This window comes from Columba livia, chromosome 14 (assembly GCF_036013475.1).
Source record: "Columba livia isolate bColLiv1 breed racing homer chromosome 14, bColLiv1.pat.W.v2, whole genome shotgun sequence".
In the NCBI taxonomy this organism is placed as follows: Eukaryota; Metazoa; Chordata; class Aves; order Columbiformes; family Columbidae; genus Columba; species Columba livia.
In genome coordinates this window covers 14,543,955-14,564,652 of record NC_088615.1, presented here as the reverse complement: position 1 = coordinate 14,564,652, position 20,698 = coordinate 14,543,955, and the positions used below count along the sequence as shown (strand labels likewise).

Sequence of the window (20,698 nt, the reverse complement as noted above, 5' to 3'; positions counted from 1 at the left end):
CAACAGAGTAACGAACATTGACTAAAAGATCAAACTAACAAATCTACAAAAATATGTCTGTGTATCATCATGAAATTTTGAATAAACTGGAGTACCTGAAAACGAAAGATACACAAATACAGGGAAAAGTACAAGCTTTACTTTCTACCATATACAATGTAGAGAATGGGGAACCGTTTCTTCAACAACTGTAATCTAGGAGGATATTACAAGCTTTTTTTTTTTTTTTTTCATTTTTCTGTGCCAATACTCAAAAATATAAACAGATCAATGAGACACAGATGCTTATGCATTTTACAAAACAAATTGTCTATATCTTCAGCCAGTTATATAAAAATTTGGTCTTCAGCAACTAAGGAATCTAAAGAAATTACTTAGGGACTTTAATACAAATTATGAGAGCAAAGTCATACCAAAGGCATTCATGAAGTAACAGACTACTGAAAAATAGAATCCTTTACAGATCAACCCAGAATGCATTAGGTAAGTCACATCACTAAAAGAAACATGAGTTTCTCCATGAAGCAGAATACAAATCAGCACACACACACACTTGTCTACACCTCCATTCTAAATCTTGAGTATTTACTGACAAAACCTGAAACCCATAAGAAAACAGCATTCAAGGTAAAACAAAACATAAGAAACATAGGCAGAAACTAGATGTAATACCAGAGAATCAGATAAATCAAACCACACTAATCTTTTGCCTCCTACAAAAACCTGAATGGTGTGGGCAGCCATGCACAAAGTTAGTCACACAACTACAACCACCCCAATCCTACGAGCAATTATTTTTCTTTTCAAGGATTTTGAAGATGAAATAAAGACAGCTTAGTTCAAACACGTTAATGCTACACCCTTTTTTTTTGCTATGCATTCCTCCAGAGCCCCAGACGAACTGACAATAGCTCAGAAAACCTCTACTACTGCAAAGTCACTCTCAGCGTTCCTGCTCACACCCTAAACTGCAAACACCGCCGAGCTGTTTGATAAAACCTTCACATACTGTAAATGCATTATCTCTAACTTGAATGGACATTCATTCTATGGCTGTAAAAGCAAATACACACATTTAGTGTTTTAGTGACCACAGAAAAACCACTCTCTCCCTTTTTCTATAGCATATCATCACTACCAAAACAGACAGACATTTTTTATATTTTATTTAGAAACTGATCTAGCTTAAGAATGGCTGTCTCATGTAAAACATGTTAAAAACCCACCAGGACATTTGGCTAGTCTCTCCTTAAAGGTCTCCTGCTTTTCTTCTGACCACTTCTTCAACAAAAATGTGGATCACGTAGTGATCACAACTTGCTGAGGAAAAATGTGAACATGCTTTGTGTGCCAGAAGGCCTTTGTTTGGCAGTGAACTGTGGCTTGGCGCTACTGTAAGCACAGAAGGTAAATAATGACTAAATACTTACACAGATAAGACTGTCAAAAATATTCCACTCTAGGTCAAATTTCTGGAAAGCTTCAGAAAAATGTGACAGTAGCCTCTAGGAATACAGTTAAGGGAAAATACAATTTCTTGTGAAGGAAGAACTCATGCTGTTTATCCCATTGAAATGCTGAATACCTCTACATTAGACAAAGAGAGAGTCATCTTGCAATCGCGGGTAAAGCTTCTGCTGTTACAAAAGTTCATACCAAAATAGACGACATATGAGATTCCAAAAATTACCACTGCTACAGGTAAAGGAGAGATACATGAAAGAACAGCAGAAAGATATTCCCAAACCCTGTGTTCCTTTAGAAACTGGTATCATCACATAAAAGTCAAGCAAACCTTTGTGAAACTACAGTAACAACAGGCATGGGACAGAAAGGAAGAATATCTCTTTTGCTGTACTCTAAGTTGTGGATGCCCAGAAAATAGAAAATAAGAAAGCAGTTGAGCCTGAATGACAAGACTTGAGAAGCAACATGGGTGGACAAAAAAATTAAAACATGAAAATAAAAACACAGGTGGGCACTGTAGAAATCCAACTGCAAAGATCACTGAAACCGTGCATTCAGGATGGAGGCATGACTATGTATATACATCTCCCTAATTCAGAGGAAAAAACACATGCAAACCCTATCATAAAAACATCTGAAGTTGATCAAACATGATGGAAAGCATTTGCCAGTCTTAGTTTAATCTGTCCAGATCTCTCCTCACCTGAAAATAAGGGTATCATAACCAGTTCTCAAACATAAGCACTTGAACAGACTGCATTTGAACAACTATATGTAAACATACACATTACTAACGTGAATTAATGCACATAGAAAAAACTATATAGACAGAATCCTTTGGGGAAGGGAAGACTTTGGAGACAGAACAGCAGCAATTCAAGGTTCAAAAGTTAAAACTGTTTGAAATCATACTTGAGAACAATCCTAAAAGGATTTAAGATTCATGGTTGCATACAACATAAATCAGCAAAATTAATACCTAATCATACTGAGAAGAACGTGGGAACTCTAAATATATACATATATATGTGTGTGTGTATATATACACACACACGTACACATATATACACACACATATATACGTATATATTTGTGTGTGTGTGTATATCTACAAACAAAAAATTCTCATAAGCAAACCAAGCAAGCAAAGACCAATTTCTAGTCTCCTCTTACACTGATATCAAGGAAACTTTCAGGACTCCTTATCAAATAGTAAATATTCATATTCTCATCCTCACCGGTCCCTTGCTAACACTATTCCCTGCACAGGAAGTGATAAACTGAACCCATGTAGGTCTTCATTTCCTCAGCTAAATGCTTCGCACTGCCTACTAAATATTTGAAGGCGGTCCAGGAATTACCGAATTATTTGACAAACTTCACGCTGAAAGAACAAATATTTTCTTTCTGAAAGATGAAAGTAAGCATAAAGCAAAACTAAAAATACTAAATTTTAACTTTGTACAAGATGAAGAGTTGAGATACACTTATATCTCAGTTCAGTCTGTATTTTAGAAGGAACTAGAACATTACTCAACAGACAAAGAAGAGCTATTAAGCATGCTAAATAATGGTAAAATGATAATTACACTGGAGACTCATCTTAATAAATGAGATGTGAAGGGGTCTTTATTATCCACCCATGTGCACATAGAATTTAATTAGTTATCACCTATAAATGCTAATAGCAGACCTGCCAATCAATCTCCTACACACTAACTGAGGAAACTCCCCAAAATATCAGAAGTGAATGCTGAAGAACTCTTTGGTTAGAAAACAGTTAACCCAACAGCAGTATGGAGAAAAGGAATTCCTCCGAGAGCCTAAAGAAAGAGATGTTTTTATCTCATTACATCTACCTTTATAATTATAACAAACTCATCAGCGTCTAGATGAATACCACATATAATAATTTTCCTGCATATTTTCCTAAGCAGGAAACTTAACAAGATATAAATGCTACAGACTAATTTAGGCTATTTGCAGTTCTCGTCTCATCTTCAACTGAAATAAGAAGAAAACAAGTGTAGTTAAGCTAAAAATAACTAGACAGACTTTTGCTTATTTATTTACTGTAATCTTTGCTCGGAGCCAGGTATGTAACAGGTTTACCCTTTTTAAAGGAAGGTAAATTTAGAACATGGTCAGACTGTGGTCTTTAAATAACAAAAAAAGTAATGCAAATAACTAGAGAAGATGGTATACTTCTAATCTACCTAAATGGCTGCTTTCATTAAAACATTTTAAAATATATAAAAATAAAAGAGAAAAAGGCAAACCCAAACAACTACAAAAACAAACAAAAAAAACCTGAAAAGATTACCCCAAAGATTCATTTCACTTAGACTAATACAAAAACCAAAACTAGAGGATTACATTGAGTTGAACAAATCAATCACATATGAAGTGCAGCAATAATAATCTGGAAATTCCTATCCCACCCCGTGGAAGTGGAGCTCTGCCAGAAATACATTTCTTGGCAAGGAGCTGTGCCCACTAATTAGAGACTGAACCATTTGGGGAAAGTTACTCTGTGTCCTCAGGAATTGATACAGAGCTGTCCAAATCCACCTACCTCTCCAAAAGTGAAATTGTGTTGTTACACATACTGGCACAAAACTGGATCAGGCAATCGCGTCCAACGCGAATCAGTAGGATTACAGATGAACTGGGGGATAAAGGGTGGGTGTATGTACACATGCACAACACCTGCTTTGTATTCCCCCCAGAAAGGCAATATTTTTCTTCATTAACTGACTGTGCTGGAGAGCGTGCAAAGCTGCCAAACCTTTGCTTCCGCAGCAGTGGTGCTGCTCCATAGCTCCAGTGCAAGATCACTAAAGGAAGGAATAGCCTATTCCCTGAACACAGCCATTCTTCTAGACAGATACCAAAAAGGATACGAGTGACTATCCATCTACCGATTTGACACCAAACCAATTTCCTCTTTAACCTGAAACCTTTTGAATCTGTTTTCTTCACCAGCATCACTATGGAACTGCAGGGAGTATAGACACAAGGGTTACCTCGAAGAGCGTTCCCGGCAAAGACTTGCTGAAACACGGTTCTATGGTCCCTGCTTCCCATGCTCTAAAAGGATTTCCCGTCTAGAGAGTCAGTGCGCACCACTCCCGCTAGGACCACCAACTGCTACCGAGTGTGGTACCCACGCTGACCCCATTATGAAGTCACCACATTGATGTGTTTCTGAAGTCACCAGGGTGGGGGGAACTCTGTTTCAGCAGGCCTGAAAGTCTGGCCTGATAAGGAAACAGTTCTTCAACATACAAAATAGACTGAAATCTCTTTTAACACTTATAAGCATACTAGGATTCTTCCAATTGTGCATGAATTAACTGTACACTGAAGGAGAATCCTGTTTTCTTTTTTTACTTAGTAGCTTAATAAACTTCACATATTATGAAAGAAATATTTTAAAATGCCTTCCTGCCCCCAAATCACAAGCAGCATTAATAAATAACTCATGATTGATAACGATGAGCAAACACGCATGGATAGAGGCAGTTGAGAAGGACTGACACAATTATTTGTATTTTTTGACAAAATACCCAAAAATTTAACACAAAACAATTTAATTTTCATTTTAAATGCTTATTTGCTTGCCAAAAGCATTTTTATTTTTTACACGAATGTTAAAGACAATATACAGCTTTGCAAAGACAGCTACTGTGGCTGAAGAGCTAAATTTGACCTGAGATAACAGGTTGAAATTATTTGCGTACAAAGACTTCATTAACTTTAAAACAAACAAAACCCCAACAACAACAAAAAACCCAAGCCCAAACATATTAGCATAGCAGGTGTCTCATTATCCTTATTGTCAGCATGCTTTGCATTGCCTTTGTGCCCGGATTGGTATGGTTGACAAGGCCATAAAAGAGAAGGGACAAGAAAAAAGAAAAAGACGACAGAGGGAGTATCTGAGAATATCATAAACCAACCCAAAGTGCTGACTCATACTGTAATCACGCAGCTGAAAACTAGGCCACTGCAGGGAGAGCGACGGAAAGTGAAAATCTCACTGCCTTCGGTAACACGTTAAATTTGTATTCGATAAAACAGAGTACAAAGGAGGATCTCAATTTTCAAGCAAAAGTCTTAATTGGCAAACCCTCTGGAAGGCAGTCCCAGGCTCAGCCCCGGGGCAGAGGCCGGAGGATGGGGTAGCCAGGAGCCCTCTGGCCAGTCACCCCAACAAGGGGACCGTGGCTCCCCCCGCGCTGCTGCAGGGCCGGGCTGGAGATCCCCGGTCACTGACTCCCAACACGGAGGATACACTGGAGATACTACCTGCCCCCCGATTCCCGGGGTCTTTTTAGCTATTATTCTGTACTAATCAAGTAAAGCAGACTAATAACTTTCCTATTCAGACATAATTCATTATCCTTATTTACCCAAGGTGGAAAAATTTAGAAAGATTATTCCTTCCAGCCTTTTTAATTACCAAAATTCTACTTGCTTTAAAATACCATCATCTCCCTTGAGTATTCAGCAGAGCTGAAGATCACCATGGCAATAAGAAAATGGTGCCAATGTTATCCTGGCACTGACTGTCTACAGATCTCAGGAGACTTAGCACAGGAGAAAATTGAGCTCACGTAAAAGCAGGAACTCGCTCTCTCTAATGATTTTAATATACCTTTTATTTTTGCTAATTTGATGTTAAAGAAGTTGAAAAAAAAAAAAACCTTAGAAGCATAGACTTTACTAAACAGACAAACAAAACAGCTAATGAGTTTACTATTTCAAGGTGAAATTCACTTTATTTACACAAAAAAGTGCAAGGTCCTACAGTTAGCCGAGTAAGTGTGAAAGTGTTGCCAAAGCATTGGAGGAAAGAAAAACAACCCACATGAAAACATAGTTTAAAAAAATAAATAAATTATAATTCTAGAGCCCTTCAGATCTTATATTGAGGCACATGATGAATCTTTTCACCACAACATGCAGAAACCTGTAGTTCTGCTGCCCAGTAAAACAATACCCATATTCAGGGTTGGTTTGATACCCCCCCACTTCACTCCCTCAGCTGGGTCAGGGGGACAAGGAATACCTTTTATTAGGATTATATCAGTAATTGAATATATCATACAACGCATTCACACAAAACCTGGTAGCAATACAAATGAAAAGTACAGCAATACTGCTCCCAACTTTTTAAACTGACCTTTCTGTAAAAAGTCAGTGCAGCACAGGAGGATCTCCTGATGGCCAAGTACCACACAGACAGCAGGGATGACGTCCTAAGCCATGCAGGTCAAGACATAAACAAAGAGCACCTTCCCTTCAAATTTACTGTAGTGCCACTACAACCACAGGTTTGTTATGTTTTGCGTGTTTGCATGGTATCAAACCAGCCACTGATACCTTATGTTCTTCTGTAGTCAGCAAATAGGACAGAAAGGAAAAACAAACTATAGATCATCCCAACGACTATACACACAAAAAGACAAGCTAGTCAAAAGGTGCATTTGAATTTTCAGTGAAGAATGAAAATGCTATATTGCAAACACCAAAAGAGGGATTTAACTCCATAGAGTGATGAGTGACTGAATTAACAGACTTCAGTGTGAAAAGAAAAGGCCAGTTCCCTCAATTCTCATTTTATAAATCTGGTTTCTAATTTGTATGTACCACTCTCTCCATATACACACAGAATAATTTCTTAACTGGTTAATATAAACTTGTGCTGACATTTTTGTTAAGGAAGTAAATGGAGCACATCAGAATACTGTTTTACAATGGTGTAATAGTTGCAGCAGTACTTCTGTTTAAGATACATTTTGGGGGAGCAAGGAGAAAGACTATAGCGGGTAGCAGTGGAACCACTGACTCTTCCAGTTGCTGCATTCTGATGGTGAGAACACTGGCATCAAATGTATCAAAGCCATACGCTTTTACACAGTCAGAACCATCTGGGATATCAGAATCTTCAATCTGAATCAGGTACTTGCTTCAATCAGTATCTCTTGTGTCTCTCACAAATGCCAGAGCTACCAGGGTACAAAACCATTCACAAATTAAACAATGTTTTAATTCAAAAAGCAGACATTCTGACGCAGATAGGCTTTTTGTTAACGTAGATGAAAGGTTCTTTTTTCATCAGAAGGCAGGGAAGGAATAAATATTAAAAAAACTCTTCGATGTGCCACCACACAAACTTGTTGATACCTGGAGAGCTCTAATTTAATACACATTGTACAAAACCTGCAGTTTAGTACAGGTTTGAAATAAAATGCCCAGATTGCATAGAAAGCATTCCATTTTGCAACATTAAATTAATTCAGATGATCATGAGTCACAACAGTTCCACCAGCGAGGTCATAGAAGCCTCACTGCTTATACAAGCTTGGGAGAAAATTTTTAGCAAGAAATATAACAAGTTGCACTTGGGATACACAGGTCTGGCAAAGAGAACAATCCTAAAGTTATCGTAATGAAAAATGTGACAGCATGTTGAAAATCATTGGATTTTGACACGAAAAAACATGAACAGAGACTGTTGTCCTTTGCCATGCCAGCCTCAATTATCTAAAAGGTCCAATTGCACTGTCCAGCTCGCTTGCAATCAGCAGGACTACAGAACTATGGAAGGATGTTTACCTGGTCACCAAGACACACAAAAAAATCTCAAGAACTAAGCACCACTTCTCATTTAATAATAAATTATAGATAGACAGGTTATTTTCCGCCCTCAAAACATAAGCATTTCAAATAAACACTCCTAGAAGATGTCTCTTGAACTCTCCAGAACGGAGTGTGCAACTGATCAGTCTGAAACTGCAGAATAGCGCCTTGCGAACTGCTCGGAACTCCCAACATTTGCTTAGCAGACATTTTCTGAAAAATAACAGAAATATCTGGTGGATTACAGTTAGAACAAAGCTAATCCTGACTCAATTAAGCTTCTTGACTTTTCCCCCATGCGGTATATCAGTATCAGAAAATTGAAAGAAAGAATTAATTACAGTTATTTTTAGATATTAAGATCAACCTTTCAGTTTGCTTTCCTTCCCATAACAAGGCTCTGTCCTTCCCAAATGAGTTCTTCGAAGGAAGTTATTTTGGATGTGACCAAGACAAAACCTGTGATCCAAACAAGAACAGATCATCTTGCTTACCTTAAATGTCCTATTCAGACAAAATTACTCAAGCAAGTGCACACAAAAGGGCATAATCTAACTCTTTAAATATAAATGGATGCTGTAGGTTATAGTCCTCTGTGCATAGCATTCAGGCATTTTAGTTCTTGATTCTTCATTCAAACCCACACAACTGAAACCATATTTTGAAATAGATTTTTTGCCATTTGAAATAAAGAACTGTCAAGTATCAGGAGTATAGAGAAAAATAATGGTAACTGTAGAAAGCTCTTCCTGGCAGTGAAAATTTATTTCATTTGAAAAGGACCAGACGACTTTTTTAGACTTCAATCTTCCTTTTGAGCCAAATTAGAGTAAAATAGAAGTGTTACTGGGTCCAGAAAGGATCAAATTTCAATTCAAAAGAACAATTACTAAACACAATCAATGACCTTCAATAGCCAGATACACTATTTTACTTTACTACTTTATAAAAACTAGACTGCAACCTTTCTTCTAAATTATTAGCCTGGGCTTTACCAAGTGACCACTAAACCTGCATGAAAGTTATTTCATTCATGATTATGCAGTTCTTTACCGCCAATGTTTAGCTACTTTCACCTTCCCCAAGTATTTCTCCTTAAGCATTGCATTTTTGTTTTACAGATTAAAATGAAAATACTGCATGCTTTATTAGGTTCAGCTTTCTTATAATTACATTTGGACTAAGACACCAGTGCTGCTTGTCAATGTATAATGCAGCTCTTTGGCACAAACGTTTTGCTTCCTTGCTGCTTCCTCCTCTACCTTTCTGGAACATGTCAAATATTTAAACAATATGATCTTGATGGCAGCTGAATGTTAGTACTTAATGTACAAGGTCAACTTTCCAATGCAAAAAGAAAGCTGAGAAAATGTAATTGTTTTAAAGCTTTTAAAAAAATAGTTCAAGTTTGATCACAAGGTATTTAAATAAAAAACCTTCACATTAAAACAAACAAAACCATGCACTCAAAAAACCATAAGCCCACATCAGCACTTTCCAGTTTATAGTACACTCTAACCCAGCAGTTTAGAAGCATATAAACAAAAACCTAGTAGTTTAAGTTTAAAGCAAAAAAAATTGTAATGATAAGCCTCCTGTAAACAAGGCCGTCTATTAGCTGTATTACTAACAAGCCATGGCATTACAAAACACAATTCAGTACGAAATAAGGGTTTTAAATTAAAACTTGGTTGCATCATAGGAAGTTATCAAACTGCATTATGTTCACTGGTGATGTATTGGTAGACCGGTGGCTGAACCACAGCTAGGGAGGCAAAACAGCATTGACCAAATGGAGTAAAGCTAAACAGCAGTTCGATAATTCATATATTTACCGATCATGACATCCCCCAAAGAAATTTAGTCTGCAAACATTCATGTTTCATTCTCCTTACTCTTTTGCACGGGTACTACGGTTTGCACTGGTGCAATGCAGAATATCAAACCCTCCTTCCTCTTGTGATGGTCACCATGTACATCTTCTTCACTCACACAAAAGTGTAAGCAAAAATCCCGTGACTATTGCCCTTTTTTACAATTTTGTCATTAACACTTTTTTTTTTTTTTTGCAACACCTGTATTGCCAAATTTTGTTTATTGACCTCCATTGATCATATACTTGAGAGCACACAAATTAGGAACTGTACCAGTACTGCTACTTACTTAGTAAAACAAAAATTCAATATGTTCTGAAAGGATGTAGAAAATTCTGAAATTAACAGAAAATTCAAATAAATAAATGTAATATATACTTCCTCATTACATCATTATCATCTAGGTCCTTCTGATTAGAACAAAGATTCTGAGATTTAGTACAACAAACTCATAAGCAAGAAGAAAACTCTTAAAATATTCAGATCTTTATGTAAGTAGGCTGTAATTAGATTATTAACTCAACAATGCATGGATCATACCTTCCCACATATTTGTTCAGCACTTAACACAACCAGACTTTGACCTGCTGAGACATACGGACTCGACCCAATAAATCAAGAGGATGATTTCAGCAGGGAAAATAGTTTGCTGACAAACCAGTTGATTTGCTTCCAGCTTTAACACTGACACCTACTTGTATAACATACTCTAAGGTATTTAAATTTCACTACTTCTTGTAGAAGACAACCTACCTATTCTGCAATGAAGAAACTGGGTTACTGTTTCTTGATTTTGTATTTTAAGTGAGCAGATTACCTAGGGGCAACCCTTACAGCACAGGAGTTAACGCTTTCTCTTGCCAAACTCCATAGGAAGGATGAGCAATTGTGATATTCCATTCCGGGAAGTAATGAATGCAGAAGGACAAGGAGCTACCCAGACCCTTTTCTCCCAGTATTACCAGTGAGAGCAAACAGATCTAAGTGCCCGTCCACATGTGAGCAAACACACTGTGTAACAACTGCAAGGCCCCACAAACTTCACCAAGGGAACACTGTGAAGGTAAGTTAATTAGTATTTATAGAGCACTGCATCTCAAGTGCTTCTGTAGAGACCTCTCTCTTTTGCTTGCTTGGATTCTGTCATCAAACATGCAGGAGACATAAATAAATACAGGTAGGATATAAAAATCTACTCACATGACCATTATTACTGATTGTGCCTTAAGTAGTCCATTTCTTGTCTAGTAGATCCTTCTCTAGCCCTTCTTACTACTCACACATGAGATCCTATCTATTAATAATAAAGAGAGCCATTGTATTTATAGGCAACACTATGGCAGAACCAAAGACAAACATCAAAAAACCCAAAGAAAGTCCAGTTACGAAGACTGATGTCCTAAATAAACAAATAAAGTAACTCCCTTGAATGATAACAACTTTTGTCTTTATTTAAAAAGAAAAGTATTAGCTAGAAACACCTCATGAATCAAACTAATCCCAACTCAATACGGTACACACATTACTATATCAGATACTGTTTATCTGAAAAGTTACACTGACAAGTCTCTCTCAACTTATCTTGCAGTATCAGTTGGAAATCTTCCCCTTTTGATCCTGTTCTGAAATCAGAAGCAAGTTGCCTCAAGCATTTGGAATTCAGCTGTCAAATAAATCTCCATGAAACACTCAAAAAAAAATAATCATGGCAGGTGCTGAAAAAGTCACACACTGGCCTCATACACTACTGAAGGCAGATAGAACCTCTCTACGTGACTTTTTCTAACCTCACCGAATTTCTATTCATGTTTCTCATTCACTTCTACTGTAAACTTCTAAGACATCATTTCTCTAGTAAGGCGTACTATCACTGGAGGTAATTTATAGAGACCAAACCAAGCAACTACCATTCCATGTACAAAAGTTTCACTTCTGCCATTTACACCACTTTGGTTTCCTCCTGTTTCTTTACATTTTGGTTTACACTTTTCACACTGTACATTTATGAGGAAAGGGATAATATGCCTTCACGTTTTTTGAAACCAATAAGAATATTACAGTATCAATGCAATTAAATAATGAAAAATACAATAATCTTGACTGAAAAGGTATTTCAATATACCTCTTGGCATAATGATAACAACTGAAAACATTCCAGACTGCAGCCTCCTTGGGACCTGCTTATTTAGCAACTTATTAATTTCTACTCTATTTACAAAGTGTAGGTAATAAAGGAAATCTCAGGGGCTTTTAATGTTTTTTTGGGGGTGAGTCTGGTTGAAGCCACTCTCCCTTGCATTAAGGAAAAGACTCCATTGAATGATAAAGGACTCACTTTCACGCTATTACAGGAGATGAACTGCATTAACCCCTGCCCTTCCCCATTGTACTCGCTGCCCACTGGAAACAACAACAGAATTACTAAAATCCCACACTCTCTAATGGGATGGTAATAGGATTCAGAGGCCATTAGGGTAAAGGCAATTCATATTTTATAGTTTAATAAGCTCTTGCTGAAGATGCTGGATCCCTCTTCAAAGCCAACAATTACTGATTTAGTATTAACAAATCCACAACAACTGTCAAGACTGCAGAATGCATTCGAGATGAAGTCAGCAGCTTATGGTGACAGACTTTAAAACGTGTGTAGAAAAATAAAACCACTTAAATTGAAATCATTTGTTATTTTACAGTGATACTGGTTATTACTGTCATTTCAGACTTCTTTACATCCAAACGTCATGGTTACTCAAGTTTGCACATAATGCCCTCAGAGTTCTGTGGTCTTTAGTTCAGAAGGTTAGCACTTCTGTTCTGTTTTTCTAAGCACAAAGAAATAAAACAGTAAACACAGAACTAGCAAAGACCAATTGAGTCTTGAAATTAAGTTCTCCACAATGAGAATTACAGAGAGAATTTATTAATATGATGATTACCCATAAATTGATTGTCTACTCAGCTGTAGATTCAAAAGAACCCATCATTGTCCAACAGCACGCCTTGAAGTGGAGGGTGTACTTTCAAAGATATTTTTGAAGCATAGCTTCCAGGCAAATTAACAGAAATAACTAGAAGCCAAGTAAAAGGGGAACTGATGACCTAACTAATTCTAGGATGCTTCCTGTCCTACCAATATTTTAAAAACAAAACATAACTACAACATGAACAGAAGATACTGAATGTCACATGAATACCCTCTTTGAAGAGAAAAACAAAGAACATACAAACCAATAATTTCTAAGGATCTGTATACGTGGATAAATTTAACAGCCTAAGTATAATATTTATACAACAATCTATATGCCACGGTAACTCAGAATCAGATATTTTTTTTCAAGTTTAGGTAGCGTGGTTAGGGAGCAACTACAAACCTCTTCAAAAATACTAAAAGCCTTGTGCAGCCACAGCGGTGTAAAGAAAGTGCTCAAGCTACAATGGTACGTGTTTCCAGGTACATATACCTTAAAAAGACCTATGTTGCAGCACGATCATTTATAAAATTCAACAATAATCTGTGTGCTATGCATACGTACCGCCCAGTTCCACATTTTAAGAACTATTGTGTTTTCTTTTTGAACTAAAGGTGAAAAGCATTCAATCAGTGGTTGATGAACTAATGCTTTGTGAATATGAGCAAGTTTTAGAGGTGTTTTGTTTTCTTCTCAGATCTTTCTTACAAATGAAGAAAAATATGATGTTAGTAAAAACAAAGAAATAAAACCCCACAATCCAGACAGTACTGAAACCTAACACACCCACAGCAGGTGCCATTGCGGAATCACTGCATAACTGAACTGGTGCTAGCAAAATGCCATCAGATTGATAAAGCTTATTATTTTTGTGTTCACTGCAGTGGACTCAGATTCCAGTATCTTTTCGGTTTCATAAAAAGAAGAATCTGTTCCATAATGTAATGAAACAGTTCATCATTCTCCTCCAGAAAGGATGAAAACATAAAACAATGTACTCGTGTATGTTCCAGAATCTGTAAACCTATTAACACATCTACTTTTCATTTGGTTAACTCACATACTTTTATTGTTCAGAACAGTCTAAGTTGCTTTTTTTTCCAATATATAATTCAAAATTCTGCACCCAAACCACAATAGTTGTGAATGAAATAAAGATTAAAACCCCTACACACCCTGCTTACTCGTCCTAATGCTGATCTTGAAAGGACGGGTTTGGTGTTAACTTGTGCTTCACCTGTAACACCCCTTCTTACCTTTCTCTACTATTCTTTAGCACAGAATTACAGCGCTTTAATTTTTATGTTAGATCTACAAAAAAACAATAGAAGCACAAAACTCCGTTTTACTTGCAGCATAAATTAGAATTTGAATCAACTCCATCAGAGATAAAAGCTCTACATCTGCTAATCGTTCCCCCCCTCGCCCAGCATAAGTCATGGAATATTAAAAAAAAAATCCCAAACTTGCAGCATCTAATAAGAAACTATCAAAATAGTTTTAAAAAATAAACCAGAACCTTCAAATGTAAGTGACTGGCTCATTCAGAAGATTTCATTTTAGGAGGTAGTAAACAAGGATAAAACAATTAATTTGTTAAGGCTGGCCAAGGCTAACTGGGTAAACATGAAATAAAATGTGTTTCCTGCACTGTAGTCCTGATTTGCTTAGCATTTGACATACGCTGTCTCAAAAGACCATTTTAATTTTTATTCCAGTCATTCTAAAAAATCCTCTCCGAAAAGGTAGTAAGGAGATGCAATATAATGAACTATAATACAATAATCATGGTTTGGATTTCTGTCAAGTTTCTTAGGATGTAAATGAGAGCTTATCAGGAATTTGCCCAAAACAAATAATTTACACTCATTTCCGCAACAAGACAGACATGATTCTCTTTCATTCAGCTCTTTGTTAACTCCGATTAATTACTTCACTTCCAAAATTCATTAGAAACCTACTCATCTTTTCTAGGTAGCAACAACTGATATGCTGCATCTCAAAGTCTCATATTAGAAAACTCAACATCTGCCCATTTCTTACATTCTACTGACCTCTAGAGACTGTATGTATATATGTATAGATCATATACATTACTTATGTGCATGTACACATAGTAGAGAGATGTCACGATAGATTGACTTTTGGGAAATCTGTATGTAGTATTTGATGTTACAGTTTTTACCCTGATCAGGAATTGTTCTTCGAAACATTTTTTCCTGTGTTTAGTTCTAGACATGAAGAAAAATCTCATGTTATTTTTTTCCCCTTTCTCTCTGTGTCTTTCCAACCCAAACACAGCACAGCCACCTTTATCTGTTATGTACAGAATTAAGCTACGAGTATGACTATCAATATAAATATTGACATAATCCCAGTTTCATTTAAGCATGAATATCTGCCAGGAAGGGAGCACCACAGAACCAGAATCTCCTAGTTAGAGAAAAATAGTTATTCTCGTATGTAGGGAGAGAAGACAAGTCTCTTACAATGCCATATCGACACTTCTTCCCCCCACCAAACGATACCATCTTGCAGCAGCTCCCTGGTCTCCATTTTGCTGCCAGGGAAGGAACTGTACAAAAGCCTGGGTGGGTTTGACATTTAGACCAAACAGAAAGGGCTGAACGAGTTGAATTTGTCAACTAAAACCTATTCAAACTAGACATTAATCCAATAATAAAGAGAAACGAGGGGGAAGGAAGATCGTGTTCTTCCCTAACAATGTTAGAATAACTGACATTGTTATGAGCCATTACTTGGCTATACTGTGTGGTCCAGTGTAACAAAAGACATTACCAAAATTATATACAAAATTAACATATGAAATTGTATTAGGTTTCATATCAAAATGCCCAGAAAACACACAAAGGGTTTTCTAATAGTGCTAATGTTTTAGAGAGAAGGACCACTCCTAAGATACTTTCATATGACTTTATCCTCTGGAATCTCACAAAGATAAGCTTAGGAGAACAATCTGAAAAAAATGTCCTATTTCCAAAAGCTTTAGCTAAAAAGGCTGGTTTGCTGTTGGTTTTTTAATTGGTTGGTTGGGGGTTTGGAGGGGTCTTGTTTGGTTGTTTGTTTTTGTTTTTAAATAACTTCAGGTGTAGGAGAATAAAGCTTTATAATTCCACATTTTACATTGGCATAATCATATTGCACACCATAACAGAATATAAATCCTATTTGATTTGGAATCAGCGATGACCTACAGATTGACTTTTGTTAAATCAATATAAGCTATAGATAGCAACTGAACTCTCTCTTTCCAAAAATGTACCACAGAGTAAGAACTGTGTTAGCTAAATACATTTTACACAATAAAGCTAAAATAGAACTTACATCCACTACTTCAAGTTACTCAGGAGTTACTTCAGCATAAATTACCAAAATATATACATCCGTGTCTTTAGAAGTATTAAGATAAAATAACATCATTGCCAAATCCTATTTCTATTTTTTTGTGTTTTCTTTTTAAATATTTTTTTTACTTTATATCAAATTTTAATGAAACTAACACAGCGATGGAACAAATGCATATAAATACATTTGAAAGAAGCTTCCCAAATAAGACATTAAATTACTATAATCTGCAGTACATTTTTCCATGTATACATCACAGCTTTATATTTCAATTACCTACTGCAAACCCCTCGACATCCATTCCTCCTGTATGCCACTAATGAGAAACTAGGTATGTATTTTTAAACTTGAAAATGGACTTAAATTAAAATACATAGATTCAGATTTGTGTGTTTGTTTATACTTACATAAGCATCCATAGACCAACCTAGAAATACAATATTGCTGCTACTGAGAAATGTGGTACTAGACTCAATTGTAGCCAAAATTATTTACCCTACTCAGCTATTCCGGGCTTTTCACAGCGTACTCATGAATAGAATTCCACTATACAAGTATGCTTGCTTTTCTCTTCATGACTTTGAGGACTGAGAAATACAAAGATAAAAGTTTATTCCTTAGGGCTATATTGTGTCATAAGCCTTTAAACTAAATTTGCCAATGTTTTCAACAGGGAATTCTCTTTAGAAACTGATGACATATTACGATCTTTTAAGCTAAATTACATACGATTTCATTGAACTGACAAGTCTGAAAGTAAACTGAAGTAGGGAAGGTAAAAGAACATAATTCTGGTAATATTCTCTCACTGGTGACAGTCAGGCTTATTTTTCTTGAATGACATAGAACTGTAAAACATGCAAAAGTGCTCAAGAACTTTTTTGGCCATGCCCAGCTGAGATGCACAACATTCAATATCGATCGCTAATTGTCTCCAAAGTCCGAGAAACTTCTATGTTTGAGGGGAAAAGGAAAAAAATTTAAAAAAATCACAAAAAAGGCCCACACATAACTATTAAATCAATATACATCTCATTAACGTTGCCCAAACAATACTAAGGAAACTCAGGAATATTTCACTTCTTCCACATATAAAGTACTGAAACCGTTTTCTGAAGGTTAAGGAATTACCTTACTATGTACAAAGTTGTGCGTATTCACAAATTCAATTATAAATTAAAGAAGCAGAACATTAAAGAAAAACCCTACTGGCAATAACAAATCTGAAGGCAGGGGGCAGGGGGGTGGGTAGGGAAATCAACCTAAACCTTGTCAGACTAAACACATTTTGGCACACACACCTCCAATACCCCATAAAAATACTAAAACCAAACAACAACAAATCATCTACAATGCAAATGACATGGGAGCTGACTATAGATCTCTGCCACTCCTTTCTCTATCTGCGTTTCTTTCCAGTTATAAGCACAAGCTGAAATTTTCTTACAGACTAAGTACCAAACTAAATAAAGCCATCCTGCTATATGCTATAAAATGCAGTGCAATATAGTAATTTTAATTCTAAAAATGTAAATCTCTTCTCTAAAAGGTCTTAATTATTGTCTTTCCCTTTTTAAGGTACACATAGGTACAAACCATCTGAATGCAGAGAGATCACTTTTGTTTATTATGACTAGCCTAAGTTCTGCATGTTTATCCCACTTGACGTGAAAAGCTAGGATTAAAAAAAACCCCAGCACAACACACATCACTGTCTTGAATTTGAAATCAGTCACGGTTGATTATCATCTCCAAAAATAAATATTCCCACAGATAGAGGTCAGTGGTTGCCTGAAATTGCATCAGTTAGCGCCTGTATACCAGAATCCTCCTCTCCTTTGGGACTGCTTTATCATTTTATCAGATTAATAAGGCAGTAGTTTTAGCACAGGCCCATCGCAGTTTTCCATCCACGCATTTGCCACTAGTTACTCTACAATTCATTGATCTGAGACATATCATAGGATTGCTCTCAGAACTTAAGCACGTAAGAAGATGGTAACGCGTAACTGTTCATAGCTAGGAAAAAAACCCCAAACATACAAATTAGGAAAGAGGGTGCTTTTCACTTTTAATTCTGTTATGTGCTGATCCAGTAAGCTCCTTCTCAAAAGAAAGCAACTTTACTGTATTGGAATTCTAATGCTGAGGTTGCATGCATTTTATTTTCTTGATTTATAATTAAACATTTGAATTTTGTGGGTGTATTAAAAAGCAAAACAAACCCCAAACTTTTAGGGACACTCTTTCAGCCTTTCCTCTGAGAAAACATGCATGTGAAACAATATAAGGAGTGATACGATGTTAAAAGTGGCAACTAAAAACCTTAAAAAGACAGTTATCTCTACACGTGCCTCATTTCAGCGCACGTAGCGCTTCAGATTTTCAGACTGAATAGAACCAAGGATGACAATGTAAAAAATTCTTGATCTTGTATTATTAAACTACAAACAGCTTGTATAATCATTTGCCTTGAGTTTTTAATTTGGCTTTTGTAATCACACTGCATTTCTTTTCCTCTATAAAGTAATCTTTACTTTGCTCTCCAGCAACATCTACTGGAACATCAGTAAAATGCTGCTATTTATATTAATCACCCATTTAACATCTAGTAGGGCAGAGTTAGCAAATGCCAAAAGGACAGATAAACGATCTGCAATTCAGATCCTGCATTCTGGGCTCAGGCAGATTAAGTTAGCTCATCTTCAACCTTATAGTTTTCTGCCATTTCAAAAGGAACAAATTCTTTATGAGTAATTCACATCAGAAGTCATCTACCATTGACACTTATATGTACTTTATTTAAGTCACGAAATATCATTTAAAACACCACATTACATCCAGATCTCCCATTTTTGTCAGACAAATTACTCTTAATTTCAGATTGATCCAGCACGTGCTTAAACAGATCTGAAGCATAAAAAGAGCTTGGAAGAACATACAGAAACACTCAAAGGTGAAAGAGAGGTGCGACAGCAACTCCAATGACAAACAATAAACAATAACAAGTCCAGCAAAACTAGAGTTAAAAAGCAAAAATATCCACCAAAAATCAGTGAAATATTTACAAATTCTTTTCCCCAAGTCCTCAAAAAAAAAAAAATATCTGTCCCTTTATATGAGAGTGAATATGTGTGATTAACTACCACTGAAGATAAAAGCAGTACTGGGGTGAGGTCCCTCTACCCCGATGGGAGACGAGGCTTCCCTGGGGGCTCGATCCCATCCTGTTGCCTTGTCACTGCCTATCTGGTGAGATCGGCCACTGCCATGTCCACAGAAAGCACAGCCGCTGAATTTTGCAAGGTACGGAGCACTGCGCATTCGTACGCCTGCATGCGGGACCGAGCCATTAGGGGAAACTTGCATAAAGACAAAAGTTCTCAAGTAAACATTTTAATTTCTATCAGCACTATGCTCATTTGTAGGTCTGCCATGCTAAAAATCTACCTATCAACCAGTGTTTACTCTGACAGCTTAAGAAGTTAGCTCTGCTCTCACAGCCAGTTAATTAGTACTCTGCTTTTACAAATGACTCTGATCATTGCAATATTATTTGCTTTGTTTTAAATCCATAATAATGGTCTAACTGTCTTGACTGCTAGTTCACTTTCCAGTATGACGATGAAATTCAGCACATCGCTGCTGCTCAAAATCCCTTCCTTCTCTTTCGAGTCTTAGTTTGCTCATGCAGAGAACAACTGTGAAATATAACCACAGAAATGCAGGGAGAGGAAAAACCGGCATGAGAGCCAGGCAAGACCAGAGACAGAAGTCCCAATAGCTAAATATCCCAGTTGTTTGTAAAAAGCACCTACCGTCATGCAACATTTAAAAAAGTAATTAAAATTATTTTTGTCTTGGGCATCCTTGTAGAGCTTCAATGTATTTTTATAAAGAATAAAAGGGCACGTTTCCCCAAACCACAAACTCTTTGAGCTATATAATTTTATATTATCACAAGACTTAAGTTCACAGGCTTTGCCTGATAAATTAGCTCCCTCAATAACTGTTAAACAGAAAGCCCTTTATCGTAATCCAAGTGCACTTGTGGACAGCACTTTCAGAGTTAACTCCATTTGACAACTGACATAAATCCATTATTCTAATTTGGTGATTGCTTTACTGAACACAGATGCAGTTTATGAGTTTTAGTCACGTATTTCATTCAGGATGCTACTTAATCTCAATTTACAAAACATAAACACGAAATAGGTTTTACAGAATGTCTAAAAGGGTATAGCTATTCATCCGATGAAATGCCAGGCAAACAAACCATATTCACCTGGACCTAAACTCAATTCTAGATTTTACCTTACTAAACAAACAGTAAATAAGTACAATTAATTTTTATTTCAGCTGTTGCAACAAAAT

General features: G+C 36.4%; 1 protein-coding gene across 16 annotated transcripts in view; it reads right to left on the bottom strand.

Moving 5' to 3' along the window:
- The window catches only part of TENM2 (teneurin transmembrane protein 2), a 645,420-nt gene that overhangs the window by 316,800 nt on the left and 307,922 nt on the right, over window positions 1-20,698 (bottom strand). The window lies entirely within an intron of this gene.